The sequence below is a fragment of the Pinus tabuliformis genome, chromosome 3_1 (genome assembly GCF_031772625.1).
Source record: "Pinus tabuliformis cultivar Carrire ecotype Pingquan chromosome 3_1, CPIR1, whole genome shotgun sequence".
In the NCBI taxonomy this organism is placed as follows: domain Eukaryota; kingdom Viridiplantae; phylum Streptophyta; class Pinopsida; order Pinales; family Pinaceae; genus Pinus; species Pinus tabuliformis.
Window position 1 is genome coordinate 93425493 of NC_142301.1, and position 13334 is coordinate 93438826.

The window sequence follows — 13334 nt, forward strand, 5'->3', positions numbered from 1 at the left end:
CCTTAATAAACATTCTGTTCTGTTCAATCTTGACTGAAAAATTAGTAATTCATATAAGTCAATATTACATAGTAACAAAATAGCTATGGGGCCAGTTTCTTGACTGGACTATGTCCAAAGCACTTCTTGCTGCATCAGTTGCATGAGCAACAGCAATTCCTATCAGTCATTCCACATTTGTGCTTTCTAGCACGGTCATAATTTTGATGCACGGTTAGAAGCAAGCATTCGAAATCTTCAGCTCATTCATTCTCTATCATTTTGTGCGGCTCATACAAACTCCGTTTACCTACTTATGCTCTGCAATGATTAGTCAAAATCAGGAGGGATATGGAATCAAACACTAATTAAAGATATACATAATCAAGAAGAAGAACTTACTGGGAAGGTTCAGGCCAGGATAAAGCAAAAGAAGTCATATTATTAACATGATATGCAACTGCAAGAGAGCAGCAAACTTGTCAATAACTGTATGAACTCGTTAGTATCCGTGAGCATCCCAACAATTGCCGCATCAATGGCATCTTGATTCTCTGTTCTGGATGCTCTTGAAGCCATCAGGACAACAACACCCTTGTCATATCCTTTCGTGAAAACCTATTCATGACAACAATTAGTAATTGATACTTGTTTGAAGGAAACTAACAGCACTGGATCATCCAATATTACCACAATTATACCAGCGAAAAAGAGCTGGACAATAATGAGGATGGCATTGCCAGCTTCGAGGTCTCGGATGTCACCATACATTCCAGACAACACGTATGCAACTGCCTCACCTATCGTGATGAGGACACCGAGTAACTTCTGAGCCCCATTACTACATCAAAACAACCAGACGCTAAGAGTTGAAATGTGCAAAGGAAAGAAAAGAAAGAAATCTTTTGTATTCGATATAATATCTTATGAAATGGCAACAGCGAATAATATGGACTGCAATGTTACGTCATAACAAAGCCTCATCATAAGGAAAAATAACACATTATTCGAAGACCTCATTGCAAATCGTGGAAAATATGGATCGATATTTCCAACGAACCACGCAAGTCACTCAAAAACGCTCTATTTGGAGGCTAGCGAGAACAACAAAATTTGCAGATCATAAGAGAACTCAAAATCAACTGTCTTATAACAAAAAATGGCCACAATACTTACAGAAGAGCCCGATCTTCACGAACACTGTTATCCAAAATTATCTTGGATCCTGCCAAAAGCTGCATTACTAGGCCCGAAGTAACGATTGGGGTAATACCAAGCTCCATAACAGTTCCACGATTAGAAGCCAGAATTACACGCATCCAGTAGAATGGATCCGCCCCAGTTGCTGAATGTATGCCATATAGGGGCAACTGACTGCATACTAAAAAGATAAAAAGCGAGATTACAGTTTACAGAACCTTCTCTCTGAAGGGCACTTTTCTTTCAGCTGTCTGGACCTCAGGCAAGATGGACAGAAACGGCCTCACTAGATGAAGCACCCGAAACCCGCCACGACTTGGCATTTTTTCTTCTCGGAAGAGAAACCCAAGATATCAAGCTGCTGACACACAATAACAGTCTATTGTTACCTTGAGATGACAAATCCCTCTCAAAAATGCCAACATAATAATGCACTATAACAACAGCGAGACTACATTCAACAACCATGGCAGTATTGATAAAACGAGATAACTCAAACAGCTGGAGGTCATGTGGGCTATAGTCAATAGGTAAATCAAGTGTGCCTTACGCAGTGACCTGGGTTCATTCTCCCAATGAACATGCTAATGTTTTAACATTCCCAATTTGCAAATGAAGTGCAAGTCTTGTGGTTTTATGAAATAGATACCCCATACTCGTGGATTTGTAACCAAAGGTCGTCAACGTAGACTTAAACAGACAGGAAAAACAAACTAGAAACGAAGTTGTTATTCACGCGAAAAAACCAAAAAAAAAGGATGAAACCCTGAGAATTTTGCAGAAAATTTTTCAAATGAAAACCTTAAAGCTCATGTTTCCAAAGACTCAAAACACACCAATCAGGTTAACAATTAGTTTATACTACTCAATAAGTGAACTTCAAAAACAGACACAACTCAGGGGACATTGGATATTCAAAGAAGCTACACACTAATGATTTGAGAGGGCTCAAATTGCACACGCCAGGGGACTTCCGCGATGATCTTTTAATGTCGAATCAGGAAATTGAATATAATTTATATTTCGTGAAAAACAGGGCAGAAAAAATAAGGGCACATACATACCTTACAAATATAGCTCCAAAAAACTCCAGATCTGCTGCCGGAGATCGCCGATCTGCACTGATTTCACCTTAAAATTAAGCGTAAACACTCCTAAAACCCCTATACGTTCAGAATTAAGCGTGAAACCCCTTAAAAACCTGAAATGTTAAGGGCAGAATCATCCATCGAAACCAAACATGGATGCACATGCGAAGGGTTTCTGACTTGTAGGGAGCCCAGGTGCAGAGAATTTTGTCTGTCCTGCCTTCCGCCAAGTAATAAAAATTAAGATTTCCGCTCCAACCCAACAACGCTAAACACAAAAACACGTCAAACAATTTTACAACAAATTGTAATATTGGACACGCATCAAACTATTTTACAACAAACTGTAACAAACTATTAGAATATTTTTTGGCAACAGCCATGGAGGAGGCTGAACTAAAAACAGATAATGAAACCTTTGACATTCCAACTCTAGCAATTGCGAGAAAACTCAGAACACAGTCTTGGCCTCATGGTCGAAACCCTGGTCGAGAACCTAGAGATTATATGCCATATTATCGAAGTACCTCGCTTATAAAAGAAACCAGTTCCAAAAAAAGGGCGCGGCCTACCTGAGAACAATGACTCATAATGAGAAATCAACTTGCTCGCCTACAGATAACACCAGAGCTGCCGCATGCAGAAAGCCCACTAGAGCTTCCGCATGCAGATAGCCATGTGGCAGTAAATTCTCTCTGAAGTTCGTGTCAGTGAATTATATGTAGTTTGGATATAAAAATCTTCAGTGAATTATATTTAGTTTGGATATAAAAATCTTTTGCACCAGAATATTTAGTTTGGATATAAAAAAAATTTGCACGAGAAAACCTTGGATAGCAGAAAAGTTGAATATCTTTTGCACTTGAAAACTTTGGATATCAGAAAAGTTTGCCGCAAAGACACGCAGAAGAGGTACCAAAAACTTAGGATATCTTACTTTTACTCGTCTTGAAACCTGCCAAGCCCGCAATAAGACCCTCAACTTTGTTGGCCAATCAGCAATTACAAAATAAATTTTATATTATTTTTTAATATGAAAACTTTGGTTAAAATTGTGATGCACATCAATATTTTTGGTCAAACAGAGGATTAATACGCCGTCAACGCTGAATCGATCGCTATTAGTCCCAGGCAGGGACTAATAATATGATGGTTTTGACAAACGTTATTTAATTAATTTATTTACCCTAGATAAAAAGCAGATTATTCACTCAATATATTGAATGTTTGAAAAAGCTATCACATTACTAAAATTCTGCACAATTTAAACAATTATAAAATAATTAATTTCTTTAAGTTTACTATAAAATGAATTAAAAATATATATATAGTAACCACTGCTAAGCTCATTTACAAGAAAACATCTAGTAGGTAGGTATGTTTATTTCCATCTAGTTCATTTTCATTTTTTATGCAAATACTTACTTTAAATTATGTCCGGCAACCAATAGGTAGGTATGTTTATTTCCATCTCATTCATTTTCATTTTTTATTCAAATACTTACTTTTAGTTATTTCGGGCAACCACTCATGGTAAATATATTATGTTTATAGTAGCTATTTTCATAGATTTTAATTTTTGATGGTTTTCCTATGAATATTAACAATGAAAAATCATGGCACAAATATTTAAAAATCATGACATAAATATTGCAACTACATCCATAAATTATGGAAAAAAAATTCAGGGAATTATCTATATGGCACAAAAGTTGCAATAAGGCTTTCATAGTTATGGTCCAATCAAATATTTGAAAAATAATTTTCTAAATAATATAAAACGAAACAAAATGTTTTTTTTTTTTCAAAATTACACATTATAACTTGAATTAGTCAATGCTGAACTAATATAATGGTGAATAGATAAATGAATTATTCAAGTGATATCTTGGCAAGGACTAATAGCTACTTTTAAACCCCTGAATTTATCTTAATTGTTGATTCGTTAAATATTCAATAATCACATAGAGATATGGGCAGATGGGCATGGTCAATTGACCGCAGCCATAATTATCAAATATTCAACGAATTAGCCATCAAAATAAAAATGCCCCTTTTAAGCTGATTAAAATACCAGACAAAAAAATAGTATTCGTTTTATGGTGATTAAATTGAAAATAAAAAGAGATGTAAACCGCTTTTATCATAATGAAATGTGAAATTTAAAGGAAAATAATTTTTGAAAATAAAAGAAAAAGAAACTAACATGATAACGCGTAAGCCTGCACAAATGTAAACGGGAACTCGAATCGTTTGACGGCAGATGTTAAAACGTCGAAACGGAAACTCTCACATGACGTCAATCCGGAAAATGAAGGGAAGAAAAAAACGCTTCTTCTCAAAGACGCTGTGGACTGGAACGAATGGGTGACAACGAAACTTCCAAATAAAATCTATCCCCAACGTCAAGCACAATCCGTCTGCCGCGTCAAACCCGTGGTGGACTGGACTGAATCTTTCACAAACAAATTCCAAATAAAATCCGTCCCCGACGTCAGCCACAATCCGTCAGCAACGTCAAACACGTGGTGCACTGGACTGAATCTTTCACAAACAAATTCCAAATGACCAACATATGTTGTCGACTTGACTGAATGCGTACCGACCAAAATCCCAACTTCCTTGTTTCTTCATTTATCCCCCACCGACTTCATTCGCTCAAACTTTGTGGAGTGAAACAACATACGATACAAATATAGATGAGTACATCATTAGTTTTTATTTAATCTATGTTTATGTTTAATTTTGAATAAGCTCACAATTTTTTTTTTTAATATTTAATCTTTAAATTTCAACTAATTCCTCTCCGATGGGAACACTTGGAGGGTTTTTTTGGGTTTGATTGATAATAAAAATATTTATTGGTTTGGGATGGTGGGTGGTATCTCTTACGCCTTTATAAACTTATTCATTGTGATAATATGAAGCGTCAGAGATCAAGGGAGATTCACAGCATAAAAGTTAGTAACCCTTGGTGCCTATAAGTGGTGGGAGCAAAGGTTTAGTTAAGACCATCTATCTGGTATATAAACTCGGGCCCTCACTTCTTAGGGAGCCTAAGTTTGATGTTTACAAGTTCGCGGCAACCGGAACACTAGAGGTATACCCAACTGCTGCCTGTCTTAGTTCGAGGTTGGCATATAAAGTCAGGTATGCTATAATGCTATCTCTGTATCTTGGGTTAGGGGTTGCTACTCATTATAAGTCTCGCTTCCGGAGGGAAAAGGAAACATTGGTTAAATTAGTAGTTTCTATCACTGACAATATTGGCCTTCTTGACTATGTAATGTCGATTTCTATCTTTTCTGGCAACATCCTTTCTTTGCATGTACATGTTTAGTAGTTTCAAGTTATTTCTCATGATGTTTCATCTGCATGTTGATAACTGGGTTCCCGGTTTTAAGCTTGAATTGTCTGGACAAGCCTTGTGGAGAGTAAGGGTTCTAGTAAATGATGAGGGCTGAGTCTACGAACTTAGGGCTCAAGGGTGCATGGAGGCCACTATTTTTATTCTGGTGGTACCTCCCACTCCCGGAGGGTTACTATTTATGTATGTTTGCTGGCTCAAGTGGTGGAATTCTGAAAGGACGTGGTGTTGTCTAGCGCTTCATCTGTTTTTTTGGTCATACATTAAATTAATGCTTGTCTTTCGGGTGGTTCTCTATATAAATCATACTCTAGGTCCTCCTATGCTGTATCCACTTCCAGCCTCTGTACAGTGGGTTGGTTTGCAAACGCGGGAAGGTGGAAGAAGGGTGAAGAAAGGGGGCCCGACCTTAGTAGATATGGTGAAGTCTTAGCCTCGCGGTGGAGCCTTGGGCTGAGGCAGAAGGGGCCGCAGACACCAGGAGGGCAAAGGAAAAGATGTTGGTTTGTCTTTTGGTCAGACTGCGCTACAAAGGGGTTGGAAAATGAACTCTGAGATTTTTCAGGCCACGGTTCAGGCATACTACGAAGCGACCCCAACGTAGGTAAAACAATTGATCTCAACCTAGGAGGCAGAGTTGAATTTGAAAGTTTAGCTTGAACTGCCAACCAAAGATTGGAGGGAGATAATCACGGACCCTGGGTGCACTCGCAACCGTCTCACCTTGTTTAAAGAGTCCTTCCATCTCTATTGGTTAATAAAATGCATAGTGGTTAAAGCAATGACTGTCACCACTAACACATTAGCGCAAAGTGACGCTGAGTCAGGCCTCTGGGACATTCAAAAAGAGCTCCAGCTTATTCAACATCAGTTGCAGAATTAGAACACTCACCTGGGCGGCATTGAGTAGGATATACCATGTTTATTGCAATCTGAATTGCAAGGATCAAGTGCTAAAGATCATGCTCTGGTGGAATCGTCAGATGATTAGTTGGTCGAAGTTATGCTTGTTAATTTTGGCTTAATTTTGGTTGTATATGTTAGGTAGCATTTATGTTTTCAGTTTTATGCTTACTAGTTGGTTTCCAAACTATCAACCTTATAAGATTTGGTTAAATAGACTCAGACTATTTATGTTTTTGATGGCTTATAATGCGATTCGATGGCCAAAAAACCTGGTTTCCCATTGGGCAAATTGAAAGCACCGAATGATTTATATATTTGTAACCTGCATGTTTATAGACGAATGAATGAAACATACTCCTAAGCTTACCAAAAAAAAATCAACTAATTCCTATTTTAAAATTTTTTGTCTGAATATTTAATATTCTATTTCAACTAATCCTTAAAAGAAAATTCAACTAATTCCTGCTCTCTTTTTTTTTGAATATTTAATCTTCAGATTTCAACTAATTCTTAAAAAAATTCAACTAATCCTTGTTTTTAAATAAATAAAATATATTTTCGTTTTTTCTGCGAATTCATTTCTCAATCATCTTGGTTATAAAGTTCTTGGAATTAATATTTTACTATTTCTCATGAAGTGGATGGTCAAATATTATAATTTTTCAAGTTGGTCAAATATTATTTTTTAATATCATCTTTTGACTGTTATTCCAACTTTCATTTTTTCTTCCTATTAAAGGGCTCTCCAGCACTCGTTTTTTCACAAGGCTCCCTTTGGTCCCTAATGATGGATGGAGATCCCATCCGAAATGTTGGACGGATCACATACGGTTTTTTTTTGTCGGTAAAAAAAATTGTATTATATTATCATAACTTCATGAACAAAATACATCATCACCAAATCATCAGAATACATCATTGTTGTCACACAAGGCTAAGAATCAAGCTTAAGAGTTGACATGAGTCCTTCTCTAAGAAATATTAAGCCTATGAAGAGGCCAAGACAACCTGTGTCGTTGCTTATTTCCGATACAAAAGAAGCACAAAAATAGAATTTTCTAGGAATAGACATTACGGAGGTGGGTTGGGGAAAAACGGTGGTGAGGTAGCATAGAACGCAACTTGCTTATGCATGTGGTCATCAATGTGTTCCACTCGAGTCTCCAAACCACGAAGGTGGTCGTTTATGCATCAAATCTACCTCTTAAGGCCGTCTATGGAGTCCAGGAGCTCGTTTTGCGTGTGTTGGAGGTCGTTGATGTAGGCCACCATTTCATTCCAGGCATCATATCGCTATTCCCTCAAAGTTTCCATACCGAGATGGAGATTGTTGAATTGGGCCACTATGGAGTCCAAGGTGGTCAGAGCCTCAACGTGGCCTAGGGAGCGACCTAGGGAATGGTTACATCGACATCAGAAAGGTGGCTCTCAGTCGACTTCGAGCTTGGGCTGGGCACTCCCTGCTATAGACGATCTTCCATGCAGTGGCCAGCTCCCCCTCTGCAAGTGCATCCTCTTTGTCTCGGCATACAACCTACGCCTCCACCACTAGTTGCACCACTGCAGGGACGAATCTATCTATCCTGTGCAACCCACCACACAAGCTATATATGAACCAAATACAAAAACATGTTGCTTAGTGCACCGACATCATGGAGCCCTAAACAACTCGTGCCATTCTTGTATCCCTCTCCACTATCTTCTGACGAATAGGGGGGCATGTCACCAGTGTCTGAAGTGAATGAGTCACTCCAAGGATTGGAATAAGACCCAAATTCTCCATAACATTTCCTCTCAAGAGGAGCACCCCCTACCTAGAGATAGAACCAGAGTGAGGAAGGGGAAATGAATGCACACCACCCACACTCTCTAACCTCGAAATGGTATCCCTCATTGCACCTACTACTCTAATTCTCCCCTATATCTCACGAAAAAATTGACTACATGTTCTAGTCCGCCGCACATCTGCCTACCCCAAGCTCATCCTGTACTATCACCCTAAGCCACAAACTGAGCCAAGATGCCAATACCCGACTACTATGTCTCATCCATCACTCCCTACTCATCGCCCAACAACTACAAATGACCACCGTCCTACCTATGTTGCACATTATGTAATTTTTATGGATGTCCGGACTAGGTCCCAATGGGCCTATAAGGCACTCGTGCTGCGTGTGGAGGCCCAGCTGACTCCACACTCCAACGTGCCACCACTTGTCCCATAGCTTGGTCACCCCATCGAGGAGAACGAATCACATACATTACATAGTGCAATTCCAGAAATATCTAACAATAATATTTTCATTTTTTTAACTTGTAAATATCATTTATTACAATTCTAAGGACTTATCATTATTATATTGATATGGAATTTTTTTAATTGATTAATTTAAGATGAATTAATTAAAAGGGTATAACAAAGTTGGAGATAAATTATAACCTTTATAATACTACTAAGAATATTTCAACATATTTCTCATAGATTAAACCTTTACCATATGCCTAATAGTTATTGATAATTAAATTAAAATTCTAGAAAGTCTATTTTGAAATAGACACACTTACAAGGGTAAGATTTATAATTAGTGCAATCATATAAATCAAATGGTTGGTAAACGTTAATAGGTATCAACCCATGATAAAAATCAAAACTCTTACACCATGAGATGCCTCATATAATCACAAAAATTAAGTAAATTATAAATCTATTTTAATAATTAGTATTAATTTGTGCGTTGTTGAAAATTTTGTCTTAATAAAAATAACCTAGGGCAGTCTTTTGCAGGCATTGAAAAGAGGAGCAGCAGAGATCTGGAAGGGTGGAGAGCTCTGCATGCGCGAAGGAGCAGACCCAGAAACTATGCACAGCTCCAGCGCCATGGCCCCAAGAGAGGGCCACGAACTGGATCCTCCTCTCCCACCTAGGTTATCAACATTTCGAGAACTGATGGAAGCATGCAACAAATGGTCAGCAACCGAAAACCAACAAAATTTTGTCAAAAGAATGGATTCCATCCCCACATTTGCTCTGGCTATTGAAGAACCATGCAAAGAGGCGTTGAATCTAGCAGAAAGAGAGCTTATTGTGTAGTTCACTGGGTTATGGCCATTGCCTAAAGCTGTAGATGTCTGAGTGCAAAGGAATTGGCGACCTCTAGTCAAGGAAGGAATCAAAAGCCACTTCATCGGCAAAGGCTTCTTTGTATTCGTATTTGAAGTGATAGAAGATAGAAAGCTCATATTCAGAAATGGACCATATTTCATGGGGCCTCTAGGTTTGTATTTGAATAAATGGACTCCAGACTTCGACTCGACTCTGGATGTGCCCTCTGTTGTCCCTGTCTGGGTGCGCTTATCTCATTTACCTCTACATTGTTGGAACCCCAAATCCTTAGAAACCATAGGCAATAAACATGGAAAATACATTGACTGAGCAGAAAGGAGGGACCAGTACTCCTGTGCGAGAATTTCTTAGAAGTAGACTTGGAGGAAGGCCTCCCTGAATCTATAAAACTCATAGTGGCTGAATGGATGCACATCCAAGTGTTATATTATGAGAAACTCCCATTTAAAAGTCGGCACTAGCATTTCTATGGGCACTTTACCAGGCACTGTAAAAAGAAATCAGAGGAGGGGCCAGAGAAGATGAAAGGAGATCAATGGACTCAAGTCCAAAAATTAGGAACAACTAAGCAAAACAACAAAATCAAAGGGAAGGGAGTGTCCACGGGGAGTGGTGCTCCACCCATAGCCCAAGTGGAGGGGAGCTCAGCCCCCTCAAGAGTAGACATACCCACCAATCCCTTTGAAATACTCAGCACACCAAAAGATCTCCCAGATCCGGTAGAAAAAGAGGCTGAACAACAGACCACCACCATGGAAGAAGACTAAAGGTAAGGGGAAACAAGCCCTCTCCAAACAGAAATTCCAAAAGATGTCTCTAGTTCCCCTACCTATGCAGATATGACAAGGAAGAAGACTCCAGAGATATCGAGATCCTCGGAAGATGAGACAACTGAGAGGTCCACGAAAAGAGTGGGGAGGAAATCCCACAGAGAGGCCACAGAAGAAGAGGTAGAGAGACAAAAAATGCAAGGCATCCAGCCCATGATTGAGATGTCCATTGACAGAAATACTAGAACCAGGCCTCCCAAGGGAGGTACTACCCCACCCTCTGGTAGTAAATAATGTGATTAGTCTCTTGGAATTGCAAAGGACTGGGGAATCCCACAAAAGCTAAAGTAGTCAAGAACTTATTGAAATCAGAAACTCCTAAGATCCTCATGCTCCAAGAGACTAAAATAGAAGGGGAAGCCCTTCTGGAACTCAGAAAATCAAAATGGAAAACGAAATTCAGAAAAGCAGTAAGCGCAAGGGGTACATGCAGTGGGCTTGCCACTCTCTAGGAGGATGACAAGTTCCTACTTGAGAGCTCCTTTCAGACGCATCACTAGATATATACAAAACTTTGGCACCTTCCAAGTAAGATTACCTTTGCTCTCTTTAATATTTACGTACCTGTCCTCTATGCAAAAATAAAGATTGCTGGTAAACCCTATCCGATTTCCTTGAAGCCTACTCCCTCAAGAATATAATTCTAGCAGGGGACTTCAATCTAATCCTTGACCCAAAGGAAAAAAGAGGAGGAACCAGCAGCAGGGACCACTTCCTTCCCTTCATAGAAGACCTGATTCAGCAATGGGATTTACTGGACTTTAAGCCAAAAACAAGGCTTTACACATGGACAAATAATAGAATTGGGACGGAGCACATCTCAGCCAGGTTGGACAGATTCCTACTTCAGAGCACTCTCCTCTCAGAAAAGAAGATCATCTCCACAAAAATTCTGCCAAAGCTGACTTCAGATCATAAACCCATTCTTCTTCTGCTGGAAGAAGAGGAAAATTTTGGGCCAATCCCCTTCTGTTTCAACCCTCTCTGGGTAGATAGAGAAGGGTTCATGGATACAGTCAAGAAGGCCTAGTTCACCCATGTCCCTAGTTTGCCTAGCTATGTGTGGGAGCAAAAGTTAAAGGCCACCAAAACTACTCTAAAAGAATGGATAAAAAAGCCTACAAACTCCCCCACTAGTCATAGAAAATAGAATATAAATCAGCTGCTGGATCTGCAAAGGGGCCTAGAGCTGCCAAATATTACCTACTCAGAAATTCAGAATGAAGAAGATCTCCAAATCAGCACTCTCTGATCATTCAAAGAGGAAGAAGAATCCTTGAGGCTGAAATCACGCGATCTCTAGCTTATGTTTTGAGACAAAAATCCAGCCTTCTTTTACAAAAAAATTTGAACTCGACTCTCTAGAAACCACATTGCTAAAATCACTTACAGTAGCTGTAAAAAGAAGAAAGTGTTGAAGATGATGAGGAATCACAAACCTTCCTCAAGCATGTTCCAAGATTGGTTAACAAGGAGGATAACTCAATTCTCTTGAAGCCCTTCACAGAACACAAAAACAACAATGTCATATGGAAGATGGAACTAGACAAAGCCCCAGGACCCAATGGTTTTTCCATCCACTTTTACAGAATCTATTGGGACATCATCAAGGCCGATTTGTACCGAATGATCAAAGGTTTCCTTCGTAAAGCCAAAGTGGGAGGAAGCACAAACTCCACTTTCCTAGCTCTAATACGAAAAGAAGTGAACCCGGTGGTGTTCGACCAGGCCAATCTCGCTATGCAATGCATTCTACAAAATCCTCACCAAGTTACCTGCAAATAGAATAAAGTCACTAATGGAAAAATTCATCTCCCCCAACCAAGGTGGGTTTGTCAAAGTCTGGCACATCCTGGACAATCTGATTCTGGTGAAGGAAATCATCCATGCTAGCCATCAATGCAAAGAGAAAGGTATGCTCATTAAGTTGGACATGGTGAACGCCTTTGATTGAGTAAGGCACTCTTTCCTCCAAGTTATTTCTGCATTTGGTTTCATTTCTGATTTTATAAAATTGATCAAAGCGTGTATAGGAGAACCTTGGATTGCCCCTCTTGTAAATGGTAGACCGACAAACTACTTCAAATCTTCGAGGGGTATTAGGCAAGGTTGCCAACTATTCCCCTTTCTATACATTCTAATGGAAGACTCCCTGAGCCGAAATCTTATAGCAAAGAAGCTCAATGGGACACTTCCAGGCATAAGGGCAATAAATGGAACAACTCCAATCAATCATGCCTTGTTTGCCAACAATTCTATCCTTATGTGAGGAGCCTCCATTAAAATTGCAAGGGCTTTCAATGAAGTAATCCAAAGTTTCTGCAGAGTCTCCGGAGCTATGGTCAACAAGAGGAAAAGCATTGTGCATGGCTGGGCGGTAGACCAACAAACTATTCTCAGGATCGCCCAAGTCCTGGGCTTCACACGCTACATATCCTCAGAAAAATTCAAGTACCTAGGCTTGCCTTTAACATTGGGAACAAGTAAGGCCCCTCATTGGACGGGAATTATCAGCAAAATCAAGGCAAAAAATTACTGCATGGGGAAAATAGTGGCTTACCACAGCTAGGAAGCGATTTCTTGTTAAATCAGTCCTCTCCTCCCTTCCTATCTACCAAAGCTCATTTCTTTTAGCTCCAAAAATGATCACAGAACACCTATCAAAGCTTATTCGAAATTTCCTATGGCAAGGAGGTAAGGGGAACCAAAAAATATTTCACCTTGTAAGCTGGGACATAGTGAAAAGGCCAACATCCGAAGAAGGACTACAGGTAAGAGATCCTGGGCTGGCCAACCTGGCTTTGGGAGGCAAGATCCTCTGGAAAATATTCTCAAATCAA